The sequence below is a fragment of the Somniosus microcephalus genome, chromosome 12, assembly GCF_052327205.1.
Source record: "Somniosus microcephalus isolate GS21.2 chromosome 12, FLI_Smic_1.0, whole genome shotgun sequence".
Taxonomy (NCBI): domain Eukaryota; kingdom Metazoa; phylum Chordata; class Chondrichthyes; order Squaliformes; family Somniosidae; genus Somniosus; species Somniosus microcephalus.
In genome coordinates, this window is record NC_140998.1 from 10,945,520 (window position 1) to 10,967,699 (window position 22,180).

Here is a 22,180-nt window from a genome sequence, read left to right on the forward strand (position 1 = left end):
GGGATAGTCATTGTCTCCAGGTTGTGGGGGTTACCTCATCACTTGTGCGGGACTCTCACTTTCTGTTTCTTCACCGTCATAGACATCAAAAAGGGGGAAAGAAAGGGGAACCTCTGCACAAGAGGGAAACTCGGCGAATCCTGCCCTGGGAGTGTTTCACAGGACAGTGTAGAGGGAGCTTTACTCTGTATCTAACCCGCGCTGTACCTGCCCTGGGAGTGTTTGATGGGACAGTGTAGAGGGAGCTTTACTCTGTATCTAACCCGCGCTGTACCTGCCCTGGGAGTGTTTGATGGGACAGTGTAGAGGGAGCTTTACTCTGTATCTAACCCGTGCTGTACCTGCCCTGGGAGTGTTTCACAGGACAGTGTAGAGGGAGCTTTACTCTGTATCTAACCCGTGCTGTACCTGCCCTGGGAGTGTTTCACAGGACAGTGTAGAGGGAGCTTTACTCTGTATCTAACCCGTGCTGTACCTGCCCTGGGAGTGTTTGATGGTACAGTGTAGAGGGAGCTTTACTCTGTATCTAACCCGCGCTGTACCTGCCCTGGGAGTGTTTGATGGGACAGTGTAGAGGGAGCTTTACTCTGTATCTAACCCGTGCTGTACCTGCCCTGGGAGTGTTTGATGGGACAGTGTAGAGGGAGCTTTACTCTGTATCTAACCCGTGCTGTACCTGCCCTGGGAGCGTTTCACAGGACAGTGTAGAGGGAGCTTTACTCTGTATCTAACCCGCGCTGTACCTGCCCTGGGAGTGTTTGATGGGACAGTGTAGAGGGAGCTTTACTCTGTATCTAACCCGCGCTGTACCTGCCCTGGGAGTGTTTGATGGGACAGTGTAGAGGGAGCTTTACTCTGTATCTAACCCGTGCTGTACCTGCCCTGGGAGTGTTTGATGGGACAGTGTAGAGGGAGCTTTACTCTGTATCTAACCCGTGCTGTACCTGCCCTGGGAGTGTTTCACAGGACAGTGTAGAGGGAGCTTTACTCTGTATCTAACCCGTGCTGTACCTGCCCTGGGAGTGTTTCACAGGACAGTGTAGAGGGAGCTTTACTCTGTATCTAACCCGTGCTGTACCTGCCCTGGGAGTGTTTGATGGTACAGTGTAGAGGGAGCTTTACTCTGTATCTAACCCGCGCTGTACCTGCCCTGGGAGTGTTTGATGGGACAGTGTAGAGGGAGCTTTACTCTGTATCTAACCCGTGCTGTACCTGCCCTGGGAGTGTTTGATGGGACAGTGTAGAGGGAGCTTTACTCTGTATCTAACCCGTGCTGTACCTGCCCTGGGAGCGTTTCACAGGACAGTGTAGAGGGAGCTTTACTCTGTATCTAACCCGCGCTGTACCTGCCCTGGGAGTGTTTGATGGGACAGTGTAGAGGGAGCTTTACTCTGTATCTAACCCGTGCTGTACCTGCCCTGGGAGTGTTTGATGGGACAGTGTAGAGGGAGCTTTACTCTGTATCTAACCCGTGCTGTACCTGCCCTGGGAGTGTTTGATGGGACAGTGTAGAGGGAGCTTTACTCTGTATCTAACCCGCGCTGTACCTGCCATGGGAGTGTTTGATGGGACAGTGTAGAGGGAGCTTTACTCTGTATCTAACCCGTGCTGTACCTGCCATGGGAGTGTTTGATGGGACAGTGTAGAGGGAGCTTTACTCTGTATCTAACCCGTGCTGTACCTGCCCTGGGAGTGTTTGATGGGACAGTGTAGAGGGAGCTTTACTCTGTATCTAACCCGCGCTGTACCTGCCATGGGAGTGTTTGATGGGACAGTGTAGAGGGAGCTTTACTCTGTATCTAACCCGTGCTGTACCTGCCATGGGAGTGTTTGATGGGACAGTGTAGAGGGAGCTTTACTCTGTATCTAACCCGTGCTGTACCTGCCCTGGGAGTGTTTGATGGGACAGTGCAGAGGGAGCTTTACTCTGTATCTAACCCGTGCTGTACCTGCCCTGGGAGTGTTTGATGGGACAGTGTAGAGGGAGCTTTACTCTGTATCTAACCTGTGCTGTACCTGTCCTGGGAGTGTTTGATGGGACAGTGTAAATGGAGCTTTACTCTGTATCTAACCCATGCTGTACCTGCCCTGGGAGTGTTTGATGGGACAGTGTAGAGGGAGCTTTACTCTGTATCTAACCCGTGCTGTACCTGCCATGGGAGTGTTTGATGGGACAGTGTAGAGGGAGCTTTACTCTGTATCTAACCCGTGCTGTACCTGCCCTGGGAGTGTTTGATGGGACAGTGCAGAGGGAGCTTTACTCTGTATCTAACCCGTGCTGTACCTGCCCTGGGAGTGTTTGATGGGACAGTGTAGAGGGAGCTTTACTCTGCATCAACCCATGCTGTACCTGCCCTGGGAGTGTTTGATGGGACAGTGTAGAGGGAGCTTTACTCTGTATCTAACCCATGCTGTACCTGCCCTGGGAGCGTTTCACAGGACAGTGTAGAGGGAGCTTTACTCTGTATCTAACCCGTGCTGTACCTGCCCTGGGAGTGTTTGATGGGACAGTGTAGAGGGAGCTTTACTCTGTATCTAACCCGTGCTGTACCTGCCCTGGGAGTGTTTGATGGGACAGTGTAGAGGGAGCTTTACTCTGTATCAACCCATGCTGTACCTGCCCTGGGAGTGTTTGATGGGACAGTGTAGAGGGAGCTTTACTCTGTATCTAACCCATGCTGTACCTGCCCTGGGAGTGTTTGATGGGACAGTGTAGAGGGAGCTTTACTCTGTATCTAACCCATGCTGTACCTGCCCTGGGAGCGTTTCACAGGACAGTGTAGAGGGAGCTTTACTCTGTATCTAACCCGTGCTGTACCTGCCCTGGGAGTGTTTGATGGGACAGTGTAGAGGGAGCTTTACTCTGTATCTAACCCGTGCTGTACCTGCCCTGGGAGCGTTTCACAGGACAGTGTAGAGGGAGCTTTACTCTGTATCAACCCATGCTGTACCTGCCCTGGGAGTGTTTGATGGGACAGTGTAGAGGGAGCTTTACTCTGTATCTAACCCGTGCTGTACCTGCCCTGAGAGTGTTTGATGGGACAGTGTAGAGGGAGCTTTACTCTGTATCAACCCATGCTGTACCTGCCCTGGGAGTGTTTGATGGGACAGTGTAGAGAGAGCTTTACTCTGTATCTAACCCGTGCTGTACCTGCCCTGGGAGCGTTTCACAGGACAGTGTAGAGGGAGCTTTACTCTGTATCAACCCATGCTGTACCTGCCCTGGGAGTGTTTGATGGGACAGTGTAGAGAGAGCTTTACTCTGTATCTAACCCGTGCTGTACCTGCCCTGGGAGCGTTTCACAGGACAGTGTAGAGGGAGCTTTACTCTGTATCTAACCCGTGCTGTACCTGCCCTGGGAGTGTTTGATGGGACAGTGTAGAGGGAGCTTTACTCTGTATCTAACCCGTGTTGTACCTGCCCTGGGAGTGTTTGATGGGACAGTGTAGAGGGAGCTTTACTCTGTATCTAACCCGTGCTGTACCTGCCCTGGGAGTGTTTGATGGGACAGTGTAGAGGGAGCTTTACTCTGTATCAACCCATGCTGTACCTGCCCTGGGAGTGTTTGATGGGACAGTGTAGAGAGAGCTTTACTCTGTATCAACCCATGCTGTACCTGCCCTGGGAGTGTTTGATGGGACAGTGTAGAGGGAGCTTTACTCTGTATCTAACCCGTGCTGTACCTGCCCTGGGAGCGTTTCACAGGACAGTGTAGAGGGAGCTTTACTCTGTATCAACCCATGCTGTACCTGCCCTGGGAGTGTTTGATGGGACAGTGTAGAGGGAGCTTTACTCTGTATCTAACCCGTGCTGTACCTGCCCTGAGAGTGTTTGATGGGACAGTGTAGAGGGAGCTTTACTCTGTATCAACCCATGCTGTACCTGCCCTGGGAGTGTTTGATGGGACAGTGTAGAGAGAGCTTTACTCTGTATCTAACCCGTGCTGTACCTGCCCTGGGAGCATTTCACAGGACAGTGTAGAGGGAGCTTTACTCTGTATCTAACCCTTGCTGTACCTGCCCTGGGAGTGTTTGATGGGACAGTGTAGAGGGAGCTTTACTCTGTATCTAACCCTTGCTGTACCTGCCCTGGGAGTGTTTGATGGGACAGTGTAGAGGGAGCTTTACTCTGTATCTAACCCTTGCTGTACCTGCCCTGGGAGTGTTTGATGGGACAGTGTCGAGGGAGCTTTACTCTGTATCTAACCCTTGCTGTACCTGCCCTGGGAGTGTTTGATGGGACAGTGTAGAGGGAGCTTTACTCTGTATCTAACCCGTGCTGTACCTGCCCTGGGAGTGTTTGATGGGACAGTGTAGAGGGAGATTTACTCTGTATCTAACCCGTGCTGTACCTGCCCTGGGAGTGTTTGATGGGACAGTGTAGAGGGAGCTTTACTCTGTATCTAACCCGTGCTGTACCTGCCCTGGGAGTGTTTGATGGGACAGTGTCGAGGGAGCTTTACTCTGTATCTAACCCTTGCTGTACCTGCCCTGGGAGTGTTTGATGGGACAGTGTAGAGGGAGCTTTACTCTGTATCTAACCCGTGCTGTACCTGCCCTGGGAGTGTTTGATGGGACAGTGTAGAGGGAGCTTTACTCTGTATCTAACCCGTGCTGTTCCTGCCCTGGGAGTGTTTGATGGGACAGTGTAGAGGGAGCTTTACTCTGTATCTAACCCTTGCTTTACCTGCCCTGGGAGTATTAGGTGACACAGTGTAGAGGCTGTGTACATAATCTAGGGTGTCACTCAGTGCAGTACTGAGGGAGATGCCGTCTTTTGGGTGAGACGTTAAACCAAGGCTTCGTCTGCCCTCTCGGGTACCGTGATACTATTCGAAGAAGAGGAGAGGAATTCTGTTATACTCTTGCGTACAAAAGTTCCAGCTGATTTAAAGTGTCCCAGTATTTGAACCCTTCAGATTAGTGAACAATTTGCCTTAATCAATTTTGTCAATTCTTTTCATGTAATCCTGAAAACTATGATTCGGTCATCTTATGTTCTCTTCTTGACAGAGACATGGAGATAACGGAAATTGTGAACTCTGTCAGATGTCTCCATATCTCTGCACAGTTCCTGAGAGCTTTTTAGCAATTAGTCTCCTAAATGAGTCTGGCAAAGGATGCACCTGTCCTTTTGTGCCATATAATGATCATTGCCTCAGTTTAGTTTCATCATAATTTTTTTTCACTTGTTCTTTTAGCTTATTAGTTCCTTATAACGCCATCCATGCACAAAACCTTGCAGAGAACAACAAACAGTGCTATAGATAAGGAGGTCCATCTGCTTTCCCAATCTGGGAAAGCTAACTGTGACTACTCATAAACTGTCAGGGCTGACTTCTTTTCAAGTTACTGTCATTCACCCTCTTTCCTCCCCCTCCCTCTCCAGTTCCCTCCTCTCTCCTGAAGGTGCTGAACCTCGCTGGGGTACTGGGGTTCCACCGCGGGCATTTGCTGCCCTCTGGTTACCTCCCCCGAGAGGTCATTCTTTACATACAAGTCAATTGATCGTCTCGGAGCGTATCACATGCTGCCCTCACCTGATACCCACACACGTCCACTGTCTAGCAGAGGTCACTGGATAGTGATCAGGAGTAGAAACCCTAGCTGACTTTTTCCCCTCAATAGTCCAGGGTTGGGTCAGTGCTGAACCTTCAGCACTCCCTGACGTAAGAAAACTACTAGGCACTTGGTCTAAGCGTTAAACAAAGCTTTAATCAACTGTTTTACAACATGGAGGTCTAGTTGTGTCCTTCACTAGTTCCTGTTACGAATGTCCTGCGCAAGCTGGGCCCGTGCCCGAGTATTTATACTCTCCCTGGACAGCGCCACCTGTAGGCCGCTCAGTATTATTTCATAAGTCTTCCTTTCATGAATGACTGATTCATGTCAGTCCCCAAACTGCTGCCCAAACTGATATCAGTGACCTTCGCACAGACCAGGGATGACACGTGGATGATTTTGATCTCAGACTCACTAGGCTAGGGGACAGAGGGACCAAATCCTCACTTAGTGGACAAACACATTGGCCCAGAAATTCGGGTCGGGGGCTTCCCGCGGGTGCAAGCTCCCGACCTGCACTTACCTAGCGCGCCGGCCGTTGAGCTGTGGGCCCGCGTGGGATTCCGATCCTGGGCCTACTCCAACTGCCAGCGTGCAGTGCTCGCGTATCCCAGGGGCGCAGTTAGTTCGATGCGTCCCCTGGGATCACGTGGGCCATGGAGAGCCAATGGTAGCAGGGAATGCTCCATTCATAAGTTTGACAGGAAGCGCTGTCAAACCTATAAATACTATAAGCCCCAAAACATCAGTAAAACCTCAAATAATTTTTTTTTTAAATCACATTTTAAAAATAACTATAACATGAAATAACTATTTTAAACAATAATTTAAATTTTTGAAAAAATTAATTACATTTTCTAACGGGGCTAAAAATAAACTTACCTTTCTTTAAAGTATTAAAAATAATAAACCTGTGGAAAAAATGTTTTAATTTTAATTAATTCACCACTTACCTTGTTAAAAGCAGGCCTTGCGCCTGCTTTTTAAAAGTGTAACTGCTGGAGACTTACCTTCCTGGGAAAACCTGCAAAAAAACGTAAGTTCGATGCGCACGCGCTGCCTCTCCGGCGCACACGTTCGACTTCTGCACCCCTTCTTTCAGGGGAATGGAAGTGCCGGTTTCCCGCGCATGCGTAGTGCATGCATGAAACCGGCACTTTCGTTGGGCCAATGCGTGAGTACCCCGTGCGTACTCACGCTTTGGGACCCGAATTTCTGGGCCATTGCACATCGGGGCCATATGTGGGATAGAGCGAGAGTGCACTTCATTTTTCTTTATTCCTTCCTGGGATGCGGGCATCGCTGGCAAGGCCAGCATTTATTGCCTATTCCTTATTGTCCTTGACAAGGTGGTGGTGAGTCGCTTTCTTGAACCGCTGCAGTCTGTGTGGTGAAGGTCCTCCCACAGTGCTGTTAGGGAGGGAGTTCCAGGATTTTGACCCAGCGACGATGAAGGATCGGCGATATACTTCTAAGTCAGGATGGTGTGTGACTTGGAGGGGAACTTGGAGGTGGTGGTGTTCCCATGCGCCTGCTGCCCTTGTCCTTCTAGGTGGTAGAGGTCACGGGCTTGGAAGGTGCTGCCGAAGAAGCCTTGGCGAGTCGCTGCAGTGCATCTTGTAGATGGTTCACACTGCAGCCATGTGGTGGAGGGTGTGAATGTTTAAGGTGGTGGATGGGGTGCCAATCAAGCGGGCTGCTTTGTCTTGGATGGTGTCGAGCTTCTTGACTGTTGTTGGAGCTGCACTCATCCAGGCAAGTGGAGAGTATTCCATCACACTCCTGACTTGTGTCTTGTAGATGGTGGAAAGGCTTTGGGGAGTCAGGAAATGAGACACTCACCGCAGAATACCCAGCCTCTGACCTGCTCTTGTAGCCACAGTATTTATGTGGCTGGTCCAGTTAAGTTTCTGGTCAATGGTGACCCCCAGGATGTTGATGGTGGGGCATTCGGAGATGGTAATGCCGTTGAATGTCAAGGGGTGGTGGTTAGACTCTTGCTTGTTGGAGATAGTCATTGCCTGGCACTTGTGTTACTTGCCACTTATCAGTCCAAGCCTGAATGTCATCCAGGTCTTGCTGCATTCGGGTATGGACTGCTTCATTATCTGAGGAGTTGCGAATGGAATTGAACACTGTGCAATCATCAACGAACATCCCCACTTCTGACCTTATGATGGAGGGAAGGTCATTGATGAAGCAGTTGAAGATGATTGGGCCTAGGACACTGCCCTAAGGAACTCCTGCAGCGATGGCCTGGGGCTGACACGATTGACCTCCAACAACCACAGCCATCTTCCTTTGTGCTAGGTATGACTCCAGCCAATGGAGAGTTTCCCCCCTGATTCCCATTGACTTCAGTTTTACTAGGTCTCCTTGATGCCACACTCAGTCAAATGCTTCCTTGATGTCAAGGGCAGTCACTCTCACCTCGCCCCTGGAATTCAGCTCTTTTGTCTATATTTGGACCAAGGCTGTAATGAGGTCTGGAGCCGAGGGGTCTTGGCGGAACCCAAACTGAGCATCAGCGAGCAGGTTATTGGTTGTGAAGTGCTGCTTGATAGCATTGTAGATGACACCTTCCATCACTCTGCTGATGATTGAGAGTAGACTGATGGGACGGTAGTTGGGCAGATTGGATTTGTCCTGCTTTTTGTGGACAGGACATACCTGGGCAGTTTTCCACATTGCTGGATAGATGCCAGTGTTGTAGCTGTACTGGAACAGCTTGGTTAGAGGCACGGCTAGTTCTGCAGCACAATTCTTCAGCGTGACAGCCGGGACCCACAGCCTTTGCTGTATCTGGTGCACTCAGCCGTTTCTTGATATCACATGGAGTGAATTGAATTGGCTGAAGACTGGCTTCTGTGATGGTGGGGACCTCAGCACTTCTGGCTGAAGATGGTTGCAAATGCCTCAGCCTTGTCTTTTGCACTTCTGCACTCCTCATTAAACCAGGGTTGGTCCCCTGCCTTGATGGTAATGGTAGTGAGGGATATGCCGGGTATGAGGTTACAGATTGTGGTGGAATACAATTCTGCTGCTGCTGATGGCCCACAGCGCCACATGGATGCCCAGTTTTGAGCTGCTAGATCTGTTCTGAATCTATCCCATTTAGCACGGTGGTAGTGCCACACAACACGATGGAGGGTGTCCTCAGTGTGAAGATGGGACTTCGTCTCCACAAGGACTGTGCAGTGGTCACTGCTACCAATGCTGTCATGGACAGATGCATCTGCGACAGGTTGGTGAGGGCGAGGTCAAGTCGGTTTTTCCCTCGTGTTGGTTCTCTCATCACCTGCCGCACTCCTAGTCTGGCAGCTATGTCCTTCAGAACTTGGCCAGCTTGGTCAGTAGTGGTACTACCGAGCCACTCTTGGTGATGGACATTGAAGTCCCCCACCCAGAGTACATTCTGTGCCCTTGCTACTCTCAGTGCTTTTTCCAAGTGGTGTTCAACATGGAGGAGTACTGATTCATCAGCTGGAGGTTTCCTTGCCCATGTTTGCATGGGGTCTGGATGTCAATCCCTCCCGACTGTACCGCCACCTCTGGTGCTCTGTCCTGCCGGTGGACATACCCAGGGATGGTGATGGAGGAGTCTGGGACATTGGCTGATAGGTATGATTCGCTGAGTATGTCTATGTCAGGCTGATGCTTGACTAGTCTGTGGGACAGCCAATTTTGGCACAGATGTTAGTGAGGAGGACTTTGCAGGATCAACTGGGCTGGGTGTGCCATTGTTGTGTTAAGAGTTCACCACTTTGCTGTGGGTTTGGAGTCAGATATAGACTAGACTGGGTGAGGACGGCAGATTTCCTTTCTTAAAGAACACTACTGATACTAGCTTTTTATTCCAGATATTATTTAATTAACTGAATTGAAATTCCCCAGCTGCCGTAGTGGGATTTGAACTCATGTCTCTGGATTACTAGTCCAGTAACACAACCAGTGACGTAAGAAAACTACTAGGCACTTGGTCTAAATAGCAAACAAGGCTTTAATCAACTGTTTTTCAACATGGAAATCTAGTTCTGTCCTTCACTAGTTCCTGTTAAAGAATGTCCTGAGCAAGCTGGGCCCATGCCCGAGTATTTATTCTCTCCCTGGACAGCGCCACCAGCAGGCCGCTCAGTATTATTTCATTAGTCATTTCCACCTGAATGACAAGATTCATGTCAACCACAATGCTATAGTCCCTGGAGAGAGCGTGCAGGCGGGCCGGGGGGAGAGTGCAGGCGGGCCGGGGGGAGAGTGCAGGCGGGCGGGGGGGAGAGTGCAGGCGGGCCGGGGGGAGAGTGCAGGCGGGCCGGGGGGAGAGTGCAGGCGGGCCGGGGGGAGAGTGCAGGCGGGCCGGGGGGAGAGTGCAGGCGGGCCGGGGGGAGAGTGCAGGCAGGCCGGAGTGAGAGTGCAGGCGGGCCGGAGAGAGAGTGGAGGCGGGCCGGAGAGAGAGTGGAGGCGGGCCGGAGAGAGAGTGGAGGCGGGCCGGAGGGAGAGGGCGGGCGGGCCGGAGGGAGAGCGCGGGCGGGCCGGGGGGCGAGCGCGGGCGGGCCGGGGGGGAGAGCGCGGGCGGGCCGGGGGGGAGAGCGCGGGCGGGCCGGGGGGAGAGCGCGGGCGGGCCGGGGGGAGGGCGCGGGCGGGCCGGGGGGAGGGCGCGGGCGGGCCGGGGGGAGGGCGCGGGCGGGCCGGGGAGCGAGCGCGGGCTGGCCGGGGGGCGAGCGCGGGCTGGCCGGGGGGCGAGCGCGGGCGGGCCGGGGGGAGAGCGCGGGCGGGCCGGGGGGAGAGCGCGGGCGGGCCGGAGGGAGAGCGCGGGCGGGCCGGAGGGAGAGCGCGGGCGGGCCGGAGGGTGAATTTGCGGGCGGGCCGGAGGGAGAGCGCAGGCGGGCCGGAGGGTGAATTTGCGGGCGGGCCGGAGGCAGAGTGCAGGCGGGCCGGAGAGAGAGTACACACGGGATATGGAGGGTACTTTGGAGATGGAGAAAGTATACATGGGATATAGTGGGCACACAGGAGATAACATAGTTATGCATTGGATATGGAGGATATACACATGGAATATGAAGGATATGGAGAATACTCGTTGGGACACATACTATTCAATATTTAAACAAAGTGTGCACCCTGTCAAACAACACATGAATGATCGATATCATACACAGTGGCTCCCTGAAGTGCTTTTATCAGAATTTAAATAGCTAGGGTGATTTTTGTTCTGAAGCTAAGACTGAAATGAGTTGTACACTATGGCAGACACTGCACCGACTGAAAATAACTTTTTGGCACTGTCCTTGTTGTCATGGTTGTGACTGTAGGGTCTGTTTTCATTGGTTAGTGTGGGTTTGCTGCCCATTGGCGGAGGCCTGGTTGCTAGGGGGCTGTTTATTGTTTAGCATGGGTTTTTTGTGAGTGTGTAGGTGAAGGGCAGACAGCTGTTACTGTCTAAACATTCAGAGCATTCAACCTTAGCTGGAGAACAATTGCACGTGGCTGTGTAAAAACGGCCTCTCCTTGGTCTAAGGTGTCTACACCTGACCTTTAAATAGCTCCCCCCAGACTCTCAGTAATCCATTGCCTTTTACTCCCCTGGTGTACCAGGGCCTGGATCCAAATTGGGTGAATTCTAATCTATTCAGACATATTGAAACTGTAAGGCAGTTCAGTGCGCCATGGCTAGCAATGAGAGAATTCACCTCCGACTTCTCCCCTGATCATAGAAATTTACGGCACAGAAGGAGGCTATTCGGCCCATCGTGTCTGTGCTGGCCGAAAAAGAGCTATTCATCCTAATCCCACTTTCCAGCTCTTGGTCTGTAGCCCTGTAGGTTGCGGTGTTTCAAGTGCGTATCCAAGTACTTTTTAAATGTGATGGGGTTTCTGCCTCTACCACCCTTTCAGGCAGTGCGTTCCAGACCCCCACCACCCTCTGGGTGAAAAAAGTTCTCCTCATCTTCCCTTTAATCCTTCTACCAATTACTTTAAATCTCTGCCCCCTGGTTGTTGACCTCTCTGCTAAGGGAAATCGGTCCTTCCTATCCACTCTATCTTGGCCCCTCATAATTTTATACACAATTTTGATCAGACAGCCAGAACCTGTACAATCGCAGCACAAAACAATCCAAACCTAATTAATGAAAATCCTCGGTGACGAGCCAAGGCTCATTGTAGGAAGATAGGAACAGGACGAGGCCAATGTCACCAACCATTCAGCCCCTCGAGCCTGCTCCACCGTTCAACGAGATCAAGGCTGATCTGTATCTTAAAGTCCATCTACTCACCTTGGTTCCATAACCCTTAATACCCTTGCCTAACAAAGATCCATCCATCTCAGTTTTTAAATTTTCAATGAACCCCTTGACGTAAGAAAACTACTAGGCACTTGGTCTAAGCGTTAAAGCTTTAATCAACTGTTTTACATGGAGGTCTAGTTGTGTCCTTCACTAGTTCCTGTTAAGAATGTCCTGCGCAAGCTGGGCCCGTGCCCGAGTATTTATACTCTCCCTGGACAGCGCCACCCGTAGGCCGCTCAGTATTATTTCATAAGTCTTTCTTTCATGAATGACTGATTCATGTCACCCCTAATTTAATTCCTTGTAGTACCTTTCCCTATTTAACCAGGTCCATAGATGGATGTCCCCTCATCAACAATCATGCAGCCTGCCCTGAGTCTGATAGAAAGAAAGAACTTGCATTTCTATAGCGCCTTTCCCAACCTCAGGACGTCCCAAAGCACTTTACAGCCAGTGAAGTACTTTCTAAGTGTAGTCAGTGTAGGGAAACGTGACAGCCAACTGGCGTACAGCAAGATTCCACAAACAGCAACGAGATAAAATAGCCAGATCATCTGGTGTGTACAATCCCCAATCCTAATTTACAAGCATCATTGCACAAACTGCACAAATACACCAGGACCACCATAGACAGTCCACTCTCCTGTATAGTGTTGGCCTTTGGTGCAGGAGGACCTTGGTTGCAAACCCACACTCTGGCACTCTGATAGTGGGCCTCCAAATGAATCTGCCTTGATTATACTGGGGAGGTAGGGGGGAGCTTCACAAGCCGCCTTCAGTGAGGATCGGCACGGAGACTGAGGTACGTACGTAGAACACAGCTGTGCGAGATGACGGGTCACTAGTAAAGAAAGAAAGACTTGCATTTCTACAGCGCCTTTCACACCCACCGGACGTCCCAAAACGTTTTACAGCCAATGAAGTACTTTTTGAAGTGGAGTCATTGTTGTAATGTAGGAAACGCGGCAGCCAATTTGCGCACAGCAAGCTCCCACAAACAGCACTGTGATAATCTGTCTTTTGTTGAGTGAGGGATAAATAATAGCCAGGACACCGGAGATAACTCCCCTGCTCTTCTTCGAAATAGTGCCTTTGGATCTTTTATGTCCACCTGAGAGAGCAGACGGGGCCTCGGTTTAACATCTCATCCGAAAGACGGCACCTCCGACAGTGCAGCGCTCACTCAGCACTGCACTGGAGTGTCAGCCTGGAATTTTGTGCTCAAGTCTTTGGAGTGGGGACTTGAACCCACAACCGTCTGAGTCTGGCGCGGATGCTACCAACTGAGCCACAGCTGAGACTAAACTAGTGGCCACTTTTATCAAGACGTGGCTGTCGTGAACCCTGAACTAGCCAAGGTTATCAGTCTCGGTGTGAAATGGGCTCCAGGCCAGTGCAGAGTTTGGGACTTGACCAAGGTTTACCTTACAAAATGGGTATCAGATTAGCCTGAACTACAAGAACGCGACATAACAACAGAAAATGCTGGAAAAACTCAGCAGGCCAGGCAACATCTGTGGAAAGAAAATAGAGTCAACGTTTCAGGTGAACCCTTTGCTATTGTACAAGAACGCGACAACCTGTTTGCCCAGGAAACAAGACCACGATAGACATCATATTGAATGGGTCCACTCTCCCCATGGGCTCGGTACACGAAGGGGGAGAAAAAAACTAGCCAGGGTTCCTGCTCATGCTCACTGTCCGACAACTCTATTTGCTGCAACCACAAGTGTTGGACAAGGACAAGATTGGGGGTTGGCTTTGATGCCCCTGTGAATGGAAAAAGAAAATAAAGGATGAACTTGCATTTCTACAGCGCCTTTCATGGCTTCAGGACGCCCCAAAGCGCTTTACAGCCAGTGAAGTACTTTTGAAGTGTAGTCACTGTTGTAAAGTAGGAAATGCACAGCAAGATCCCATAAACAGCAATGAGATAATGACCAGGTAATCTGTTTTGGGTGTTGGTTGAGGGATAAGTACTGGTCAGGACTCCCCCGCTCTTCAAATGGAGACCTGGGATCTTTGACACCCACCTGAGGGGGCAGACAGGGCCTTGGTTTAACATCCCATCCAGAAGATAGCACCTCTGACAGTGCAGCACTCCCTCAGCACCGCACTGGGAGTGTCAGCCTGGATTCTGTGTTCAAGTCTCTGGAGTGGGTCTTGAACCCATGACTTTCTGACGCAGAGGCGAGAGTGCGACCCACTAAGCCACGAATGGCACCTGTGGCCAACAAGAAGTGTGAGGCGGTCATGGACTTCTTTGTCACTAACATTGAGACCATCCGCTGTCTCTGCCACTTCCCTCCCTTCCCCTATCCCACCAGGCCAAACTTCCCCTAAGGTTCTCTCCTGCCCTAGCCCTGAACTTGCATCTTCCTCTCCCTTCATGCCCCCTTCGACCTCATCTTGTCCATAAGACCCAACCTCCTGCTTCCTCAACCCTACTCCCACCAAACTGCTGACCAGCCAACATCCCTTCCTGGACCCACTGTTAGCTGATATTGTTAACAGTTCTCTCTCCTCAGGTACTGTCCCCCTCCCCTTCAAATCTACCGTCCTCACCACTCCTCAAAAAACCCACCCTTGACCCCTCTGTCCTTGCAAATATCTGCCCATCTCCAACCTCCCTTTCCTCTCCAAAGTCCTTGCGCGTGTTGCAGCCTCCCAATTCCGTGCCCATCTTTCTCGCAACTTCATGTTTGAAACCCTCCAATCAGGTTTCCACCCCTGCCATTGTACTGAAACGGTCCTTATCAAAGTTACAAATGACTTCCTATGTAACTATGAGCATGGTAAACTATCTCTCCTCATCCTTCTCGACCTGTCTGCAGCCTTTGACACGGTTGGCCACACCACCCTCCTCCAATGCCTCTCCTCTGTCGTTCAGCTGGGTGGGACTGCACTCGCCTGGTTCTATTCTTATCTATCGCGTTGTAGCCAGAGAATCACCTGCAATGACTTCTTTTCCCACTCCCACAGTCTTGCCTCTGGAGTCCCCCATTTACCTTGACCCCCTCCTATTTCTCATCTACATGCTGCCCCTCGGCGACATCATCTGAAAACACGTCAAGCTCCACATGTGCGCTGACGGCACCTATCACCTCACCATCACCTTGACTCCTCCACTGTCTCTGAATTGCCACACTGCTTGTCCGGCATCCAGTATTGGATGAGCTGAAATTTCTTCCAACTAAATATTGGGAAGACCGAAGCCATTGTCTTCAGTCTCCGCCACAAACTCCGTTCCCCAGCCACCGTCTCCATTCCTCTCCCTAGCAATTGTCTGAGGCTAAACCAGACGGTTCACAACCTTGGTGTCGTATTTGATTAGCTTCTGACCACATATCCACTCCTTCACCATTACCAAGACCGCCGATTTTCACCTCCATAACATCACCCGACTCCACCCCTGCCTCAGTTCATCTGCTGCTGAACCCCTCATCCATGCCTTTGTTAACTTGACTATTCCAACGCACTCCTGGCCGGCCTCCCACATTCCACCCTAAATAAACATGAGATCATTCAAAATTCTGCTGCCCGTGTCCTAACTCGCACCCAGTCCCGTTCACCCATCACCCCGTGTGCTCACTGCCCCGTGTCCTAACTCACACCAAGTCCCGTTCACCCATCACCCCCTGTGCTCACTGCCCTGTGTCCTAACTCGCACCAAGTCCCGTTCACCCATCACCCCCTGTGCTCACTGCCCCGTGTCCTAACTGGCACCAAGTCCCGTTCACCCATCACCCCTGTGCTCACTGCCCCGTGTCCTAACTCACACCCAGTCCCGTTCACCCATCACCCCCTGTGCTCACTGCCCCGTGTCCTAACTTGCACCCAGTCCCGTTCACCCATCACCCCCTGTGCTCACTGCCCCGTGTCCTAACTCACACCCAGTCCCGTTCACCCATCACCCCCTGTGCTCACTGCCCCGTGTCCTAACTCACACCCAGTCCCGTTCACCCATCACCCCCTGTGCTTACTGCCCCGTGTCCTAACACATACCCAGTCCCGTTCACCCATCACCCCCTGTACTTACTGCCCCGTGTCCTAACTCACACCCAGTCCCGTTCACCCATCACCCCCTGTGCTCACTGCCCCGTGTCCTAACTCGCACCCAGTCCCGTTCACCCATCACCCCCTGTGCTCACTGCCTCGTGTCCTAACTCACACCCAGTCCCGTTCACCCATCACCCCCTGTGCTCACTGCCCCGTGTCCTAACTCACACCCAGTCCCGTTCACCCATCACCCCTTGTGCTCACTGCCCCGTGTCCTAACTCACACCCAGTCCCGTTCACCCATCACCCCCTGTGCTCACTGCCCCGTGTCCTAACTCACACCCAGTCCCGTTCACCCATCACCCCCTGTGCTCACTGCCCCGTGTCCTAACTCACACCCAGTCCCGTTCACCCATCACCCCTGTGCTCACTGCCCCGTGTCCTAACTCGCACCCAGTCCCGTTCACCCATCACCCCTTGTGCTCACTGCCCCGTGTCCTAACTCGCACCCAGTCCCGTTCACCCATCACACCCTGTGCTCACTGCCCCGTGTCCTAACTCACACCCAGTCCCGTTCACCCATCACCCCGTGCTCACTGCCCCGTGTCCTAACTCGCACCCAGTCCCGTTCACCCATCACCCCCTGTGCTCACTGCCCCGTGTCCTAACTCACACCCAGTCCCGTTCACCCATCACCCACTGTGCTCACTGCCCCGTGTCCTAACTAGCACCCAGTCCCGTTCACCCATTACCCCCTGTGCACACTGCCCCGTGTCCTAACTCGCACCCAGTCCCGTTCACCCATCACCCCCTGTGCTTACTGCCCCGTGTCCTAACTAGCACCCAGTCCCGTTCACCCATCACCCCCTGTGCTCACTGCCCCGTGTCCTAACTCGCACCCAGTCCCGTTCACCCATCACCCCCTGTGCTCACTGCCCCGTGTCCTAACTCACACCCAGTCCCGTTCACCCACCACCCCCTGTGCTCACTGCCCCGTGTCCTAACTCACACCCAGTCCCGTTCACCCATCACCCCCTGTGCTCACTGCCCCGTGTCCTAACTCGCACCCAGTCCCGTTCACCCATCATCCCCTGTGCTCGCTGACCTACACTGGCTCCCAGCCTGGCAACGCCTCGCTTTTAAAATTCTCATCCTTGTGTTCAAATCCCTCCATGGCCTCGCCCCTCCCTATCTCTGTAACCTCCTCCAGCCCTACAATCCTCCGAGATCTCCGCGTTCCTCCAGTTCTGGCCTCTTGTGCATCCCCGGTTTTGATCTCTCCACCATTGGCAGCCGTGCCTTCAACTGACGGCCTTAAGCTCTGGAATTCCCTCCCTAAACCTCTCTGCCTCTTCATCTCTGTCTCTTCATTTAAGATGCTCCTTTAAACCTACCTCTCTGACCAAGCTTTTGGTCACCTGTCCTAATATTCCCTTATACGCCTTGATGTCAAATTTTGTTTGATAATGCTCTTGTGAAGCACCTTGGGACATTTTACTACGTTAAATGCGCTATATAATAACAGTAAGGAAGTCTTACTGCAATTATATAGGGCCTTGGTGAGACCACATGTGTACAGTTTTGGTCTCCTTACCTAAGGAAAGGATATACTTGCCTTAGGGGGAGTGCAATTGGACTAATTCCTGGGATGGGAGGATTGTCCTATGAGGAGAGATTGAGTAGACTAGGCCTATATTCTCTAGAGTTTAGAAGAATGAGAGGTGATCTCATTGAAACGTACACAATTCTTAAGGGGCTTGACAGGGTAGATGCAGGGAGGATGTTTCCCCTGGCTGGGGAGTCTAGAACCAGGAGTCACAGTCTCAGAATAAGGGGTCGGCCATTTAGGACTGAGATGAGGAGAAATTTCTTCACTCAGAGGGTGGTGAATCTTTGGAATTCTCTATCCCAGAGGGCTGTGGAGGCTCAGTCATTGAGTAGATTCAAGACAGAGATCGATAGATTGTTGGGCACTAAGGAAATCAAGGAATGTGGATATAGTGTGGGAAAGTGGAGTTGAGGTTGAAGATCAGCCATGATCTTATTGAATAGCGGAGCAGGCTCAAAGGGCCGAACATCCTACTCCTGCTCCTATTTCTTTTCTTATGTAGAAATGCTAGTTGTTGTTATAGTTGAACAGCCTGCCGACTGTGTCTCACTGGACACTTTCAGGTAAAACGGTCACTTGGGGAGGCTGTGGAGAACATATGTCCCAGTATGAATCAGGAGCTGAGGAGAGTTGTGGGGGGGGGGGCGGAGGAGAAATTAAACAAATGGTAGAATAAGGACGCAAGGCAGTTGCTACCCACTGCTTTTCAACAGGCTGCGCGAGGGCTCCAGCTGGTTTTAATCCTCTCCTCTCCCCACCCCCACTTCCAGCTTTGGCAGACTCTGAGCTAACCGGGGTTCTTCACTCTTTCCGCGCTCTTTTCGTTTAACCTTTTCAGCCAGCGTCACCTCCCTGAGCCCTCCACAGCTGGCCCTGCGCAAAGTGTGGCGATTCTCAGTCAGTTTTTTACAGTCGCTGCTCTCTGCCTACAAGCAGGAACACGCCGGTGCAGTTAACCATCACAACCTGTCAGGCTTCAGTGAAAACATTTTGAATAATTGAGGGAGAACGGCCGCCAAGTTTCTCGCAGTAAAGCACTCCGTTCAAGCTATTTCCCAACTCCAGTCACACCTAGTCAATAGTAAAAACTTCAGAGAAATATTCCCGGGAGGAAAAATAGATATGGGGGCAGGGTGGGAGGGATGCACGGATATACCTTACACAGGAGTGGGGAACCACAGCTACATTATTCAAGCAAAGGTGCAAATAGGTATAAAGGGTTTAGGAGGACATCAGGTATTGGGTGGGGGTAGCGTAGTAGTTATGTTACTGGGCTAGTTCAAATTTCACCACAGAATCTAAATTCAGTTAATTAAATAAATCTGGAATTAAAATGCTTGTGTCAGTAATGGTATTACCGGATTGTTGTAAAAACTCATCTGGTTCACTAATGTCCTTTTTTTAGGGAAAGGAATCTGCCGTCCTTACCCAGTCTGGCCTAAATGTGACTCCAGACCCACAACAATGGGTGTTGCTCTTAACAGCCCTCTGGAATGGCCTAGCAAGCCACTCAGTTGTACCAAACCAGTTTAAGCTCACCGCCTCCTTCTCGAGGGCAATTAGGGGTGGGCAATGAATGCTGGCCTTGCCAGCGATGCCCACATCCCGTGAATAAAAAAAGGGTGCGAATGCAGGATTTGGAGTAGGGGGATATAAACCATGAAGGGGCAAGGTTCAGGCTTGTTCCATTGAGAGCGATTGTTGGACTTTATTTGCTTTCTACAGTTTTTAACAATTCTTCATTTTGCTTCACATTAATTATATTCCAACACATAAAGGAATTGTTATTTGATAGGATGCTCAACTCGAGCTTCCAATCCCGCAGCAGTTTTCTTCTCTCTCTCGCCGTCTCTCTCTCTGTCTCTCTCTATCTCTCTGTCTGTCCCTCTCTCTCTCTCTCTGTCCCTCTTTCTCTCTGCCTGTCTCTGTCTCTCTCGCTATTTAATTGATACTAATATATAGCCAGTGTTCTTCTTAACTTTCCTCCTACCTTCCTCTTAAGCTTCAATACACACTGTTCCTCCTCCCTGCAGCACAGTGTGTTGGTCAAGATTTATTCTAACTTATTCATTCCCAATACCTCAAGACTTCTCTTCCTCCTGCACTCTCAAAGCTTTTAAAACACGAGCTTAGCATAACCTAACCACTCCTTGCTGAATCATCTCTGCTTCTCTCCTACTCTTTGCCCTTGAGAAGGTGGTGGTGAGCCGCTGCAGTCTGTGTGGTGTGCTGTTAGGGAGGGAGTTCCGGGATTTTGACCCAGCGACGATGAAGGAACGGCGATATATTTCCAAGTCAGGATGGTGTGTGACTTGGAGGGGAACTTGGAGCTGATGGTGTTCCCATGCGCTTGCTGCCCTTGTTCTTCTAGATGATAGAGGTCGTGGGTTTGGGAGGTGCTGCCGAAGAAGCCTTGGCGAGTTGCTGCAGTGCATCTTGTAGATGGTACACACTGCAGCCACGGTGAGCCGGTGGTGGAGGGAGTGAATGTGTAAGGTGGTGGATGGGGTGCCAATCAAGCAGGCTAGATGGTGTCAAGCTTCTTGAGTGTTGTTGGAGCCGCACTCATTCACGCAAATGGAGAGTATTCCATCACACTCCTGACTTGTGCCTTGTAGATGGTGGAAAGGCTTTGGGGAGTCAGGAGGTGAGACACTCGTCGCAGAATACCTAGCCTCTGTCTTGTTGCCACAATATTTATGTGGTTGGTCCAGTTAAGTTTCTGGTCAATGGTGACTCCCAGGATGTTGATGGCGGGAGATTCGATGATGGTAATGCCGTTGAATGTCAAGGGGCGCTGGTTAGACTCTTGCTTGTTGGAGATAGTCATTGCCTGGCAATACTGTGGCGCGAATGTTACCTGCCACTTATCAGCCCAAGCCTGAATGTCGTCCAGGTCTTGCTGCATGCGGGCATGGACCGCTTCATTATCTGAGGAGTTGCGAATGGCAATCACCAGCGAACATCCCCATTTCTGACCTTATGTTGGAGGGAAGGTCATTGATGAAGAAGCTGAAGATGGTTTGGCCTAGGACACTGCCCTGAGGAACACCAGCAGCAATGTCCTGGGGCTGTGATGATTGACCTTCAACCACCACAACCATCTTCCTTTGTGTTAGGTATGACTCCAGCCAGTGGAGCGTTTTCCCCGATACCCATTGACTTCAGTTTTACTAGGGCTCCTTCATTCCACACTCGGTCAAATGCTGCCTTGATGTCAAGGGCAGTCACTCTCACCTCACCTCTGGAATTCAGCTCCTTTGACCATGTTTGGACCAAGGCTGTAATGAGGTCTGGAGCCAAGTGGTCCTGGCGGAACCCAAACTGGACATCAGTGAGCAGGTTTTTGGTAAGTGCCACTTGATAGCACTGTTGATGACACCTTCCATCATTTTGCTGATGATTGAGAGCAGACTGATGGGTGATAATTGGTCGGATTGGATTTGTCCTGCTTTCTGTGGCCAGGACATACCTGGGCAGTTTTCCACATTGTCGGATAGATGCCAGTGTTGTAGCTGTACTGGAACAGCTTGGTCATAAAAGATCCCATGGCACTATTTCAAAGAAGAGCAGGGGAGTTCTCCCCGGTGTCCTGGTCCAATGTTTATCCCTCAATCAACATCACTAAAACAGATTATCTGGTCATTATCACATTGCTGATTGTGGGATCTTGCTGTGCACAAATTGGCTGCCGCGTTTCCTACATTACAACAGTAACTACACTTCAAAAGTACTTCATTGGCTGTAAAGCGCTTTGGGACATCCAGTGGTCATGAAAGGCGCTATATAAATGCAAGTCTTTTTTCTTTCCGTCCCCTGGCTTGATGGTAATGGTAGAGTGAGGGATATGGTGGGCCATGTGGTTACAGATTGTGGTGGAATACAATTCTGCTGCTGCTGATGGCCCACAGAGCCTCATGGATGCCCAGTTTTGATCTGCTGGATCTGTTCTGAATCTATCCCATTTGGCACGGTGGTGGTGCCACACAACACGATGGAGGGTGTCCTCAGTGTGATGCTGACAAAATATTGGTAGAAGTGGAAAAGGTAGAAGCAATGGAAGGGGTGAAAATTGATAGACATTCAATGGCATTACCATCGCTGAATCCCCCACTATCAACATCCTGGGGGTTACCATTGATCAGAAACTGAACTGGACCAGCCATATAAATACTGTGGCTACAAGAGCAGGCCAGAGGCTGGGAATTCTGCAGCGAGTGTCTCACCTCCTGACTCCCCAAAGCCTTTCCACCATCTACAAGGCACAAGTCAGGAGTGTGATGGAATACTCTCCACTTGTCTGGATGAGTGCAGCTCCAACAACACTCAAGAAGCTCGACACCATTCAGGATAAAGCAGCCTGCTTGATTGGCACTCCATCCACCACCTTAAACATTCACTCCCTCCACCACCGGTGTACCGTGGCTGCAGTGTGTACCATCTACAGGATGCACTACAGCAACTCGCCAAAGCTCCTTCAACAGCACCTTCCAAACCCGTGACCTCTACCACTTAGAAGGACAAGGGCAGCAGACGCATGGGAACATCACCACCTACAAGTTCCCCTCCAAGCCACACACCATCCTGACTTGGACCTGTATCGCCGTTCCTTCACTGTCGCTGGGCCAAAATCCTGGAACTCCTTTCCTAACAGCATTGTGGGTGTACCTACACCATATGGACTGCAGCGGTTCAAGCAGGCGGCTCACCACCATCTTCTCAA

The 22,180-nt window shown here is 51.1% G+C and overlaps 1 protein-coding gene across 3 annotated transcripts in view; it reads left to right on the forward strand.

Moving 5' to 3' along the window:
- The window catches only part of nudt14 (nudix (nucleoside diphosphate linked moiety X)-type motif 14), a 160,025-nt gene that overhangs the window by 128,548 nt on the left and 9,297 nt on the right, over positions 1–22,180 (forward strand). The window lies entirely within an intron of this gene.